The sequence below is a fragment of the Schistocerca cancellata genome, chromosome 7 (assembly GCF_023864275.1).
Source record: "Schistocerca cancellata isolate TAMUIC-IGC-003103 chromosome 7, iqSchCanc2.1, whole genome shotgun sequence".
NCBI classification, from domain to species: Eukaryota; Metazoa; Arthropoda; class Insecta; order Orthoptera; family Acrididae; genus Schistocerca; species Schistocerca cancellata.
Window position 1 is genome coordinate 4,554,842 of NC_064632.1, and position 13,500 is coordinate 4,568,341.

A 13,500-nucleotide genomic window follows, 5' to 3' on the forward strand; every position below is an offset into this window, starting at 1 on the left:
TGAGTCTGGTGGGAGACGTGTTAGGGTAGTCCATGCATTGTGTCTCGATGGCACAGTGTTCAGTGCATCTGCCCAATAAACAGGAGACCCCGGTTCGAATCCCGGTCGAGCAGAAATCTTCAACATTTCTATTGATTTAAATCAATCCCTGCTCACAGCCAATGTCTGCAATTCCTTTGTGTCTTAATACATAGTGGCTGCTAATTCAAAATGGCGTCTGTGCTTTTGGACATGTTCGAAATAATAGACACCACACACACACACACACACATATGTATACATAGTAAGGCGAGGGCAGCCAGTGGTCCCTCCAGTGCAGATGCACACCAGGCTCGAACTGTTACAAGAATTGGCGAAAAGCTGCGAGTCAAGAGGATCATGTGTAAGGGGCTGAGTTAAAAATTTGGTTCTGTTGGGAGGCGTGCTGGGTGATTCCAGGCAGTTGCGATGAATACCGTGTCTCGATGGCATTGAAGAGTTTGGTAGGTTTTCCGAAAAAGGAGGGTTGGGAAGTATTTTGTTTCTATATTTATATTTTCTACAGTATTAAATGTCTTATCAGACGGTAAAACGCGAAAATGATGCCCTCAAAAAGTTTTTTTTGAAAATGTGAAGAAGGAAATATTCCTGTATTTAAGGTCTCTAAAGAGAACGAGTAACTCTCTTTGAAACATTTAAAGAGGCAGTTCGAACATGGAAAGAAGATTTTGACAACGGTATTATTCCTCTTGTCGAAGATGAGCAGCCATCATACATATTATACAGGTTGGCCTCAAAAAATACGTCTATGAATGGGTAGTCATTACATGGTCGCCAGACAGCTCTCGTATCTGCCAGGAAGTTCTTTATGCATCAACAAAGCTACCCTTAGACAAGAATTCAGTAGTGGTCAGATGAAACAAGAACTTCATGGTACAACTTTGGAAGACATTGCATTACATGGTTTTATGCGTCATAAACAAGCTGCGAAGGAGCCAGCGCCTTTGACAACAGCCGAAGAAGAACTAGCAGAACTCAAATGCACTGAAGTTCGTGTCAATGCTGACGCCAGACACCAGACTGTGTCAGGAGTTGCCTTTCCCATCACAAAAGAAGCTCGGCAAGCTATTTGTGGTATGCTTGATGACGCATACAACTAAGTACAGGTAAGGATCGATCTCGATGAAGAAAAGAAACATCTTCCCACTGCTAGAAATGTTCCTGTAGCTAAATTAAGCCAGAAAGTTCTTACTAATAACGCCCGCTATCACTTATACAATTTCAAGCACACTCATGAAGGGGATTACATGGAAACCATAGTGTTTCATATATTCAGTGGCAGGGTACTAGTTTTCGATAAAGGAGTGAATGTTGTATTCAAGCTGCAAAGGTCCTCTTTTAGGAACGATTGAGACAGATATTGGTCTCTCAGTTACACAAAAGATGAAAATACATGGTAGAGATGGAAGCTGGATTGTATGATGCAATTCATCCAAAAACAAATCTTCACCAGCCAAAATTCGCAAAACCAAAGAGCCCACCAAACCGTGGAACTGCATTCCTAGAAAAAAAATGGCAAATTGGTCAGCGCATCTGCCTAGTAAGCAAGAGACAAGGGCTCGAATCTTGGCCCAGCGCAAATTTTCAAATTTCTCCGTTGATTTAAATGAATGCCCGCTCGCAGCCAAAGTCCGTAATTCCTTTGTGTCTTAAATAAATATTTGTAAAATTCTGTTCATTTGAGCGTTCTGCAGAGCATTGCCGTGGTCCTGGTACCATCCTCAGAAAACAGGTTTTGCTAGTCGTTACAGTGAGGAACACGCCCTATTCTGGGCTAAGGCGGTAGCCGAGTATTACCAGACACAAGACAGTTTTGAGAAGTCTTTTGTAGCCATATACAGGTCTGTGGGAATAGGGGAACGACTCAACAGTGAGGATTTCAAAACTGAACTATTTCATGCCCGTCGAGGTAACTTGTGCAAATACATCAACAAAACAAGGTACTGGGATATCGCCATGTCTCACCATGATATATTGAGAATATTAAGGACTAAACGGCCCAGAAACGTAAGACGAAACTCTTATTTTTTCCCAAAACAAATCTTGAGAAGTTCCTGTCTGTACTTGAATCCTTTGATGTCATTCATGGAGGGTGAAAATACGGACACACAGTGTAAAATTTAAATACAGCGACACCAAAAGTCACAATTCTGGGCCAAATCAAGATGTAAATCCTACCGAGCTACATACTGTGCCAGGAGGGCAGAACAATGGCAATAACAGCCACCGCCAGAATCATTATAATCATTCAAGCAGATGCAGACTAAATTACAGTAGATACTGCCCTGATCGCTCAAACAGCAGCACACAAAGTGAGTGGAAAAACTGACAACAAGGGCATCAAACTGATGAAATCTGAGGCGATCAGGTTCCTGACAGAAATGTGGCAGAGAAGGGCAGTCGCCCATTTACATCAGCACTGGGAAACTAATTGCGGTGTGCTTGTACCCCGAGATGATTATCACGAAGTGGGGTAAGTGCAGTGACGAATCGATGTAGCTGGTACCATATGACAACACAAATTACATTATAAATGAATTTCAGTCCGATCCAGTTCATTGGAAAGATCGACACACTACAACGTCACAGTCGCCGAAAACTTCATATGTGGGTAACAGCCTGACAACAATAATGTGTAACCTCCCCCTCACTTATCGACCTTTCTGACAGTCAAAAATTAAACCACGTGTACCTAATGGAAATTTGGGATAAGCAATCGTCACCGAAGTTAATCTGTCGGTAAAGAGGGAGGAAAGGGTTACTTCTAAATGAAAGGAAACATGAAAATGAAATTGGTGGAAATTAATTTTTAGAAAAGGGTAAAATTAATAAAGAAAGTAAATGTGCGGCCGTTACGTTAACAATTAATTGGCGTTAATTAGATCTTTGAGATTTGGGGAAAATTACGGTCGCCAGTCCTATGGACAACTACTATAATAACTGAAAATTGAAGATTAATGCACATATAATTAGCACTAAAAGCGTGGCAACTGAAGGTTGACACGTGTTGTGTGAAAACCGAATGTTTGCCAGAAGTCATAAATTTCGGTACACTCTTGACTTAATTTAGCAAAGGAATTAATAAAACTGGAAAATTGAAAGTTAATTTAGTGACTGAAATTAATAGTGAGCTTTGTTTCTGAAGCACATCGAAATTCAGTAAAATACGGTTAGTATTGGGCTACCTCAACAATCATTTCAAAAGCTACTTGAATCTACGCAATTTAGAAATAAGAGATTTAACTCTGAACTTGAATTAAATGATTCTGAACAATTAACAATAGTAAAACTTAGTACGTACCAAGCTGAGCTGCAGTCACAGGTAAGCTAAAATATGGTAACAAAACTCGCACTCTTGATTTGTGTTTGTATAATCTAAATGTTGTAGCCAGCTATGAAAGCCTTAACTGAACTTTGAAATTAAAGCAGTTAGATCCAATGATATTACTTTAATCATGGCGTTTGAATTTCAACGACACTCGGGCTCATTCCGGAAAAGGAAGGGACCCTGCTTGGTGATGCAATTGGGACAATGAGCAACAAAGGTTCATGCTAAGTTGCTGTATTTTTGTGAGGCAAATGGGACAGTTTGAAAAGCTGAGGTCTTCCATACAGTTCTAAAACTTTTCGTGCTTCCTGTCTTCCTTGTTGGTTGATTGAAGGTTTGAAGCCGTCGAACAAGGAGGTGGCGACAGTCACTCATTGTCGGCCGTCGCTGTTGCAGAAGCTGGATGTTGGCGCGCCTTCTTCTCGACACTGTCACCATGCGAAACGGGCTCTTGATGTGCGCCATCTAATGCTCCCCGTCCGCGACACCGTGTCAGAAACTATCGTAGCAAGTAGCGCAATTACATGCTGCCAAACCCCGAAAGCGCGGCAACTCGTGGGAGCGTCACACAACACACCTGCTCCACCGCCCTACCCCAGCCAGACTCCCCGCTTGCGCTCCACGCGGCAGAGTCAACACCGCCAAAGATCCTAAACACTTCGGTTCTCCACACGACCTATCGATGTAATAGTTGATAGCATAGTTTTCCCTAGGCAAGACCCAGCAAAAAAGTACAAGTAATATTTACAAAACAAACTAATTATACATCGACATAAATGCATAAATATACATATATACAAATTGTGAAACAGTTACAATATATAAAGACACAGGAATGTCATATCTTCAGGTAACATAATAAGGAAAAAAAATTATAATACAATAGATGGAAATAGGAGGATATGTATTTCCGGCGTTACAAATGTAAAAGAATAAAGTTACAAAATGATACAAGGAAGCAGCAGAGAAAAGCCATATTAAAACCAGGCCACCAAGGTGGTCCCAGCGGACCAGAGGACTGCGTAATAAACTATTCTGCGACGACAGAAAACGCAGCCAATTCGTGAAGCAGCCTGCAGGAGTATTAGGACAGACTCACGTCAGCCAGGGCACCACCGACCCATTCCAGATGATTTGGTGCGACACTCTAACCGTGGTAACCATCAGAAATCAGCACGAAGAGGCAGGACGTCTGAACCAGCCCGCCATCGCCGAACAGCTGGCAGTGATGTAACGTCGAGCCAATGGACTCTGCGTCACGCCGATGATGCAAACGTTTCTGCCTCTGCTACGGCATGAATCACTGCCTGACACATAAGACTGCACACACCTGAGGCAGCTCCACACTTGGCCGCCTTCCCATTAGTGTGAGAGGAAATTCCAGCTATCTTTGTTCTTGCTGGGGTGCCTACAGAAAACCACTTCACCCCCAACACAACGCCCCTGTAGCTGTCGCAACCATCCACACTCACTGCAAGATTCTGGTGACTTGAGACACCAGATCTCGTAATTACCTGTTTAGCAAACCAATACATATTTTTACGTATTACTTCTTCGGTTGTAGATTGTATTTTACATGTAGATTGGTTCGACAAAGGGATGAAATGATTGATAGTTCTTCCAGGAAATGCCACTTTGTATTTGACTGTGCTGTGGTGAACGTGAAATTCATGAAAACAGTTACTGGCCAAGGTAAATATTACCGAGGCATAGAAATAAAACTGATCAGGAGTAAGACTAGTAGTACACAAGGGCAGCACTTGAGATAAGTATCATTATCTGTGGTAAGGGAACAAACCATTAATAAAGTAGATGAATCTAAATATTTAAGCGGTAATCAGCAGTTTGATTTAGCAAGAACTTTTTATCGTATTCAGACGGCTTTGAAGGAAGGTCTAATCAAATAGGAGGTTATAATTGCCACCTTCATATCATTCGACATGAGATCTTCTGTTATAATTGCTACTCCATTCCATGGGCAAAATCCCTGACATCACTAGCGTAATAAGGAAATTTGCTGAGTTGGAACGCAACTGAACCATTCATGAGCAGGGCACTACTTGCAGTAGCGAAACCAGGAGGGAATACCAGACTGATTATAAATGCCCGAGCTATTAATAAATTAATAAGATCTTTGTACCTGTTTGGACCCAGCCAGAAGATAACGAGGAATAAATCCCAAAATTCCATGGAATTAAAAATCTAAGTAGTACAGATCTCTCTACCTCCAGTTCGCAAATTCCACTATCTGAGGAGTCATGGAAATATACCTACTTTGTCTACGCAGGTAGAAACTGTCAGTTTTATGTGTTGTCCTTCTTCTTAAACGCTAGTTCAGGTGTCTTTAACGCAGGGCCGTATCTGTACTGGATCCAGAGCTGGTTAATAGGGTATCCCTCTCCGTCAACAATTTCTTAATAGCGACAAAAATATGGCAAGATCATACTGAACTTATAGAAAGCGTATTACATGAAATTCAGGATGCTGTCGTAAGTACCAACTTACGAAGATCAAAATTCGGATACCAAATCTTTCTTACAGCATATTGAAACCCATGGAATACATCTGGACAGCGTAAGGAAAATAATAAATGGGAACTCTATATACAAGTCCACTTGAGATTGCTATCGTGCCATACGATGGAGCTTTTTTACTTAGATTCAGCCGACTGCACCCCATGTTGGATCTGAAAGGAAACTTCCAGTAGTATTCTGTAAGTGTATGTGTAAGTAATTATGTGAATGTAGAATGTATGTTCTGAGGAGTGAATATCTGTAACTGGACGTTTTACCAGTAGCGTGAGAAGTTTTTAACCACTAGACAGGAACTGCTTTACACTTAAAGAAGTATGCATTGTACAAGATGTATTTATATGTGGAATGAAGTTTATATGCCTTTGTATTGATTAATGTTGACTCCACAGGAAAGAAATCTAAAACGATTTTTAATTAATTGCTATTAGTAATTTGGTGGATTGTGTTTTCCCTATAGACAGATGAACTTTTGCAAGTAAAGAACAAATTTCATACAGCCGGGAGGCTGGGCATAATTGTGTGCACAAAGGTATAATAATGATTTCTGATACTGATTAAAAGACAACCGTTACTATTACTTGTGGCTATAGAGTTACATTAGCGTTGAATATGATGTAGGCTTTTGAGCACTACAATGAAAAAGTTATTTTTGGCGCTGCTAGCACATGAGTTGTCTACGTTACTTAAATGAGTACAAATTGCAACAATGAGAAGGTATGAAATGAAATGTGCGTGTGGCTATGGTCTCGAAGAGTTAATGATACATTAAATGTTTTGCTGGGTTTTGAATAGTCTAAATTGAGCAAGGTAATATAAGTTAGGTGCAGTCTTAATTCAGATTTAAACTGATGTTAAAAGTTTTCTGTTTGACTTATTGTTGACGTCAGTGCATGTCCTATTCTGCGTTCATGTTAGTAACGATGGTTTCGAATAGAATACGTAATAAGACGTGCGGTATTATTTACTGTGGAAGTTCTGTACACTTTTTCATTCATATTTGTAGGCCATACGATGTATTCATGTTAATGTACTAACTTTATTTAATCACACGTATTATCTAAAGTTGCTTCAGATTTGGGAAGACAGTCTTAAAAGTTGTATTGCGAGGTTGCGATATGAGTCTGTTGAAATTGTATTCTCAGACGGTCACTATAAACATGCAACCCTTCGTTGATCAGACTACTTGTATGTGTACTGAAATGAGAGTGTGGCCGACAGAAATGAACTTAAGCTATGCATGTTCAAAAGCTGAGAATAACACATACCTTCAAGCAGCAACTGTGCTATTGAGGATGAGAGCTTCCCTTGTGTATAATGAATTCGAGGCGACAGTTAAAATATCCAAACAGTGCTGTTAGTGAAATAGTGTGCATTAAGTATTTTCATAATATACAGTCTATAGGTTCTTAAAAAACAGCGAAGACGCTATGTGAGTGCGCTTGTACATTGTATGGACAGTACTGAAGTAATATGAATTGTAGGTGCGTTTTGAGTCATAAGATGAACAGAGAACAACTTAGGAGGAGACTGAGTTATTTATTACATTAGTGAAAAGTTAAGTCACGTAGGTATGATGAGATATCAAGCTGACTTATGAAGAAACACTAGTTCGTAAAAGTACTTTTTTTTAAATAAAGGGGATAAAGAGTTGCTAGATATAAACATCTGTCAGTATCATTGCTATAAGTGGTTTTCAAGACTTTCGGGAATTCAGTTTACAAGAGCATAGTTAACATAATTAGTTGTCAGACTCGCTGCTACATTTAAAAAGAGGGACATAAACAGAAAATGCGATCTGTTCTATTGTGTGGGCTGTACTATGCAGGACTACATGATAACCTGAGGACAGCAGGTATTTTCTTTTATCTAACAAAAACCTAAATTGGAACCTTATAGCGTCAGAGGAAACTTGAACAACAGTTCAAGCTTCTTCACCTCCCAGTACCTACTGAAACCTATATCCTTCTGAATCTGATTAGTGTATTCATCTCTTGGTCTCCCTCTACGACTTTTACCCTCCGCGCTGCCCTCTAGTACTAAATTTGGTGATAACTTAATGCCTCAGAATATGTCCTACCAACCGATCCCTTCTTCTAGTCAAGTTATGCCACAAATTTCTCTTCTCCCCAATTCTATTCAATACCTCCTCATTAGTTGTGAGATCTACCCATCTAAGCTTTAGCATTCATCTGTAGCACGACATTTCGAAAGCTTCTATTCTCTTTTTGTCTAAACTATTTGTCGTCTACGTTTCACTTCCATACATGGCTACACTCTATACAAATACTTTCAGAAAAGACTTCCTGACACTTAACTCTATACTCGATGTTAACAAATTTCTCTTCTTCAGAAACACTTTCCTTGCCATTGCCAGTCTATATTTTATATCCTCTCTACTTCGACAACCATCAATTATTTTACTCCTCAAATAGCAAAACTCATTTACTACTTTAAGCGTCTCATTTCCTAATCTAATACCCTCAGCATCACCCGATCTAATTCGACTACATTCCATTATCCTCGTTTTGCTTTTGTTGATGTTCATCTTATATCCTCCCTTCAAGGCGCTGTCCATTCTGTTCAACTGCTCTTCCAAGTCCTTTGCTGTCTCTGACAGAATTACATTGTCATCGGCGAAACTTAAAGTTTTTATGTCTTCTCCATGGATTTTAATACCTACTCAGAATTTTTCTTTTGTTTCCTTTACTGCTTCCCTTTCATGCCCTTCGACTCTTATAACTGCCATCTGGTTTCTGTACAAACTGTAAATAGCTTTTTACTCCCTGTATTTTACCCCTGCCACATTCAGAATTTGAAAGAGAGTATTCCAGTCAACATTGGCAAAAGCTTTCTCTAAGTCTACAAATGCTAGAAACGTAGGTTTGCCTTTCCTGAATCTTTCTTCTAAGATAATTCGTAGGGTCAGTATTGCCTCACGTGTTCCAACATTTCTACGGAATCCAAACTGATCTTCCCCGAGGTCAACTTCTACCATTTTTTCCATTCGTCTGTAAAGAACTCGCGTTAGTATTTTGCAGCCGTGGCTTATTAAACTAACAGTTCGGTAATTTTCACATCTGTCAACACCTGCTTTCTTTGGGATTAGAATTATTATATTCTTCTTGAAGTCTGACGGTATTTCGCCTGTCTCATACATCTTGCTCACCAAATGGTAGAGTTTTGTTAGGCCTGGCTCTCCCAAGGCTATCAGTAGTTCTAATGGAATGTTGTCTACTCCCGGGGCCTTGTTTCGACTTAGGTCTTTCAGTGCTCTGTCAGCCTCTTCACGCGGTATCGTATCTCCCATTTCACCTTCATCTACATCCTCTTCCATTTCCATAGTATTGTCCTCCAGAACAACGCCTTGGTACAGATCCTCTATATCCTCCTTCCACCTCTCTGCTTTCCCTTCTTTGCTTAGAACTGGGTTTCCATCTGAGCTCTTGATATTCATGCAAGTGGTTCTCTTTTCTCCAAAGGTCTCTTTAATTTTCCTGTAGGCAGTATCTATCTTACCCCTAGTGACATAAGCCTCTACATCCTTGCATTTGTCCTCTAGCCATCCGTGCTCAGACAATTTGCACTTCGTGCCGATCTCATTTTTGAGACGTTTGTATTCCTTTTTGCCTGCTTCATTTACTGCATTTGTATATTTTCTCCTTTCATCAATTAAATTCAGTATCTCTTCTGTTACCCAAGGGTTTGTATTTGCCCTCGTCTTTTTACTTATTTGATGCTCTGCTGCCTTCACTATTTTATCTCTCAAAGCTACCCATTCTTCTTCTACTGTATTTCTTTCTCCCCTTCTTGTCAATCGCTCCCTAATGCTCTCCCTGAAACTCTCTAAAACCTCTGGTTCTGTCAGTTTATCCAAGTCCCATCTCCTTAAAGTCTCACCTTTTTGCAGTTTCTTTAGTTTTAATCTACAGTTCATAACCAATGCTATTGACAGAGAAATATATTTGAATCCGCCCTGGACGCCGGAAAGTTCAGGGCTTCACAGGGTTCCATCCTTCGTCCACTGCTTTTCCTACTGTTTATGAACCATCAACCAATATCGTGGAAGGTAAATCAAAAACGTTTCTACATGCAGGTGACACTAGTGTCAGTTTTATAGATGTGGAATGTAACATAGACGTTACGGCAAGAATGGTAGTGTGGAAGATCAGATACGAAACTGACGCATAACTGCAACAAACGGTTCAAATGGTTCAAATGGCTATGATAACTATGGGACTTAACATCTGTGGTCATCAGTCCCCTAGAACCTAGAACTACTTAAAACTAACTAACCTAAGGACATCACACACACGGTTCAAATGGTTCAAATGGCTCTGATAACTATGGGACTTAACATCTGTGGTCATCAGTCCCCTAGAACCTAGAACTACTTAAAACTAAATAACCTAAGGACATCACACACATCCATGCCCGAGGCAGGATTCGAACCTGCGACCGTAGCAGTCGCGCGGTTCCGGGCTCAGCGCCTAGAACCGCTAGACCACCGCGGCCGGCTAACTGCAACAACATTGGACTCAGAAGGTAAATTTTACTGTCGAAAGGTGATCAAATTGTCAGTAAAATCGAATACTTTAATGTTTCGGGACTGTTGATAGATGGAAACCTATTTTGGAATTATCGCTTTCCGGATCCAGTGTATTAACTAGATTTCGCTATCTACATCTACATCTACATTGATACTCCGCAAGCCACCCAACGGTGTGTGGCGGAGGGCACTTTACGTGCCACTGTCATTACCTCCCTTTCCTGTTCCAGTCGCGTATGGTTCGCGGGAAGAACGACTGTCTGAAAGCCTCCGTGCGCGCTCTAATCTCTCTAATTTTACATTCGTGATCTCCTCGGGAAGTGTAAGTAGGGGGAAGCAATATATTCGATACCTCATCCAGAAACGCACCCTCTCGAAACCTGGCGAGCAAGCTACACCGCGATGCAGAGCGCCTCTCTTGCAGAGTCTGCCACTTGAGCTTATTAAACATCTCCGTAACGCTATCACGGTTACCAAATAACCCAGTGACGAGACGCGCCGCTCTTCTTTGGATCTTCTCTATCTCCTCCGTCAACCCGACCTGGTACGGATCCCACACTGATGAGCAATACTCAAGTATAGGTCGAACGAGTGTTTTGTAAGCCACCTCCTTTGTTGATGGACTACATTTTCTAAGCACTCTCCCAATGAATCTCAACCTGGTACCCGCCTTACCAACAATTAGTTTTATATGATCATTCCACTTCAAATCGTTCCGTACGCATACTCCCAGATATTTTACAGAAGTAACTGCTACCAGTGTTTGTTCCGCTATCATATAATCATACAATAAAGGATCCTTCTTTCTATGTATTCGCAATACATTACATTTGTCTATGTTAAGGGTCAGTTGCCACTCCCTGCACCAAGTGCCTATCCGCTGCAGATCTTCCTGTATTTCGCTACAATTTTCTAAAGCAGCAACTTCTCTGTATACTACAGCATCATCCGCGAAAAGCCGCATGGAACTTCCGACACTATCTACTAAGTCATTTATATATATTGTGAAAAGCAATGGTCCCATAACACTCCCCTGTGGCACGCCAGAGGTTACTTTAACGTCTGTAGACGTCTCTCCATTGATAACAACATGCTGTGTTCTGTTTGCTAAAAACTCTTCAATCCAGCCACACAGCTGGTCTGATATTCCGTAGGCTCTTACTTTGTTTATCAGGCGACAGTGCGGAACTGTATCGAACGCCTTCCGGAAGTCAAGAAAAATAGCATCTACCTGGGAGCCTGTATCTAATATTTTCTGGGTCTCATGAACAAATAAGGCGAGTTGGGTCTCACACGATCGCTGTTTCCGGAATCCATGTTGATTCCTACATAGTAGATTCTGGGTTTCCAGAAATGACATGATACGCGAGCAAAAAACATGTTCTAAAATTCTACAAGAGACGACGTAAGAGATATAGGTCTATAGTTTTGCGCATCTGCTCGACGACCCTTCTTGAAGACTGGGACTATCTGTGCTCTTTTCCAATCATTTGGAACCCTCCGTTCCTCTAGAGACTTGCGGTACACGGCTGTTAGAAGGGGGGCAAGTTTATTATAAGAGTAATGCAAACAACTCCGGCACAGAAATGCAAAACTTCCTTATTTTTCGTACTTGCAACATTCTCAATATCGAGTCCATGTTATTGTTGATTTACTTTTTGAGAAATACGGGAAGATTTTCTTCATAAACTTGTTCTCATTCATTTGCATGTACTATTATAAATCTTTTTTTTTTTTTTTTTTTTTTTTGAGGTCCTTCCTGTGAAGTATTTACTGGCTCGTTCCATGAAAAAGTAACTGAGGCTCTCATAGTCCCTACTAACTGCGTAAATTAATTTGCCCAGTCTGTTGTATAAAGTTCTTTTCAGTTATGTGCTCCTTGTTGTTGACATGGTCACACACTGACTCTGCTGCAGACAGACGTCGCGTGTGGTAACATAGAGGATGTGCTGTTAAGCGTGCTACGACCTCATACTTGTTGGGGAGCTCTCCAGAAACAAGAGGTGGCTTTCTACTGGTCTCCAGTGACAAATGTTGCCCCTTCGGCAGAGAATCAACAGGCTGCAGCCTCGGCTTCAAAAATGGGTTTGTCGCCGACACAAGGGCTCTCGCAGCCGGCAGGTGTGTGAGATGAGATACTGGCGAGCCGCGGGCGCAGAGTCGCGCAGGTGCGATTATCGAGTTAGCCGGAGGCAATCGAAGCGCGGCCTGTTGCCACCTGTTGCGGTACAGCACACACAGGCGCCAGAACTCAACTTCCCCGCCCCTATGCACTCGTGCTGCCTGCTGACAGATGGGGAACTATACTGAGGCACCGCTACCGCAATGATCGACTGCAATGGAGTCGTTCAGTGAGCCTATAACATAGTTGTCTGTTTATTTACCCACAGTCATTTCAAAATTATGTTAGTTTTATGAGCATGAGGCAGATAAAATAAATCACTCCAAGTTCAGACTGACAAATAATTACCTACAAAATTTATTAGCACTAGTACGTACACTATGTGATCAAAGGTATCCGGACACCCCCAAAAACATACGTTTTTCACATTAGTTGCATTGTGCTGCCACATACTGCCAGGTACTCCATATCAGCGACCGCAGTAGTCATTAGAGATCGTGAGAGAGCAGAATGGGGCTCTCTGCGGAACTCACGGCCTTCGGAAGTGGTCAGCTGATTGGATGTCACTTGTGTCATTCGTCTGTATGCGAGATTTTCACACTCCTAAACATCGCTAGGTCCACTCTTTCCGATGTGATAGCGAGGTGGAAACGTGAAGGGATCCGTACAGCACAAACGCGGACAGGCCGACCTCGTCTGTTGACTGACAGAGACCGCCGACAGTTGAACAGGGTCGTAACGTGTAATTGCCAGACATCTATCCAGACCATCACACAGGAAGTCCAAACTGCGTCAGGATACACTGCAAGTACTATGACAGTGAGGCGGGAGGTGAGAAAACTTGGATTTCAAAGTCGTGCGGCTGCTCATAAGCCACACATCACGCCGGTAAATGCCAAATGACGCCTCGCTTACTGCAAGGAGCGTAAAC

At 41.5% G+C, this 13,500-nt stretch overlaps 1 pseudogene; it reads left to right on the forward strand.

Moving 5' to 3' along the window:
- Positions 1-550: 550 nt before the first annotated feature.
- The window catches only part of LOC126092390 (twinfilin-like), a 108,486-nt pseudogene continuing 95,536 nt past the window's right edge, over positions 551-13,500 (forward strand).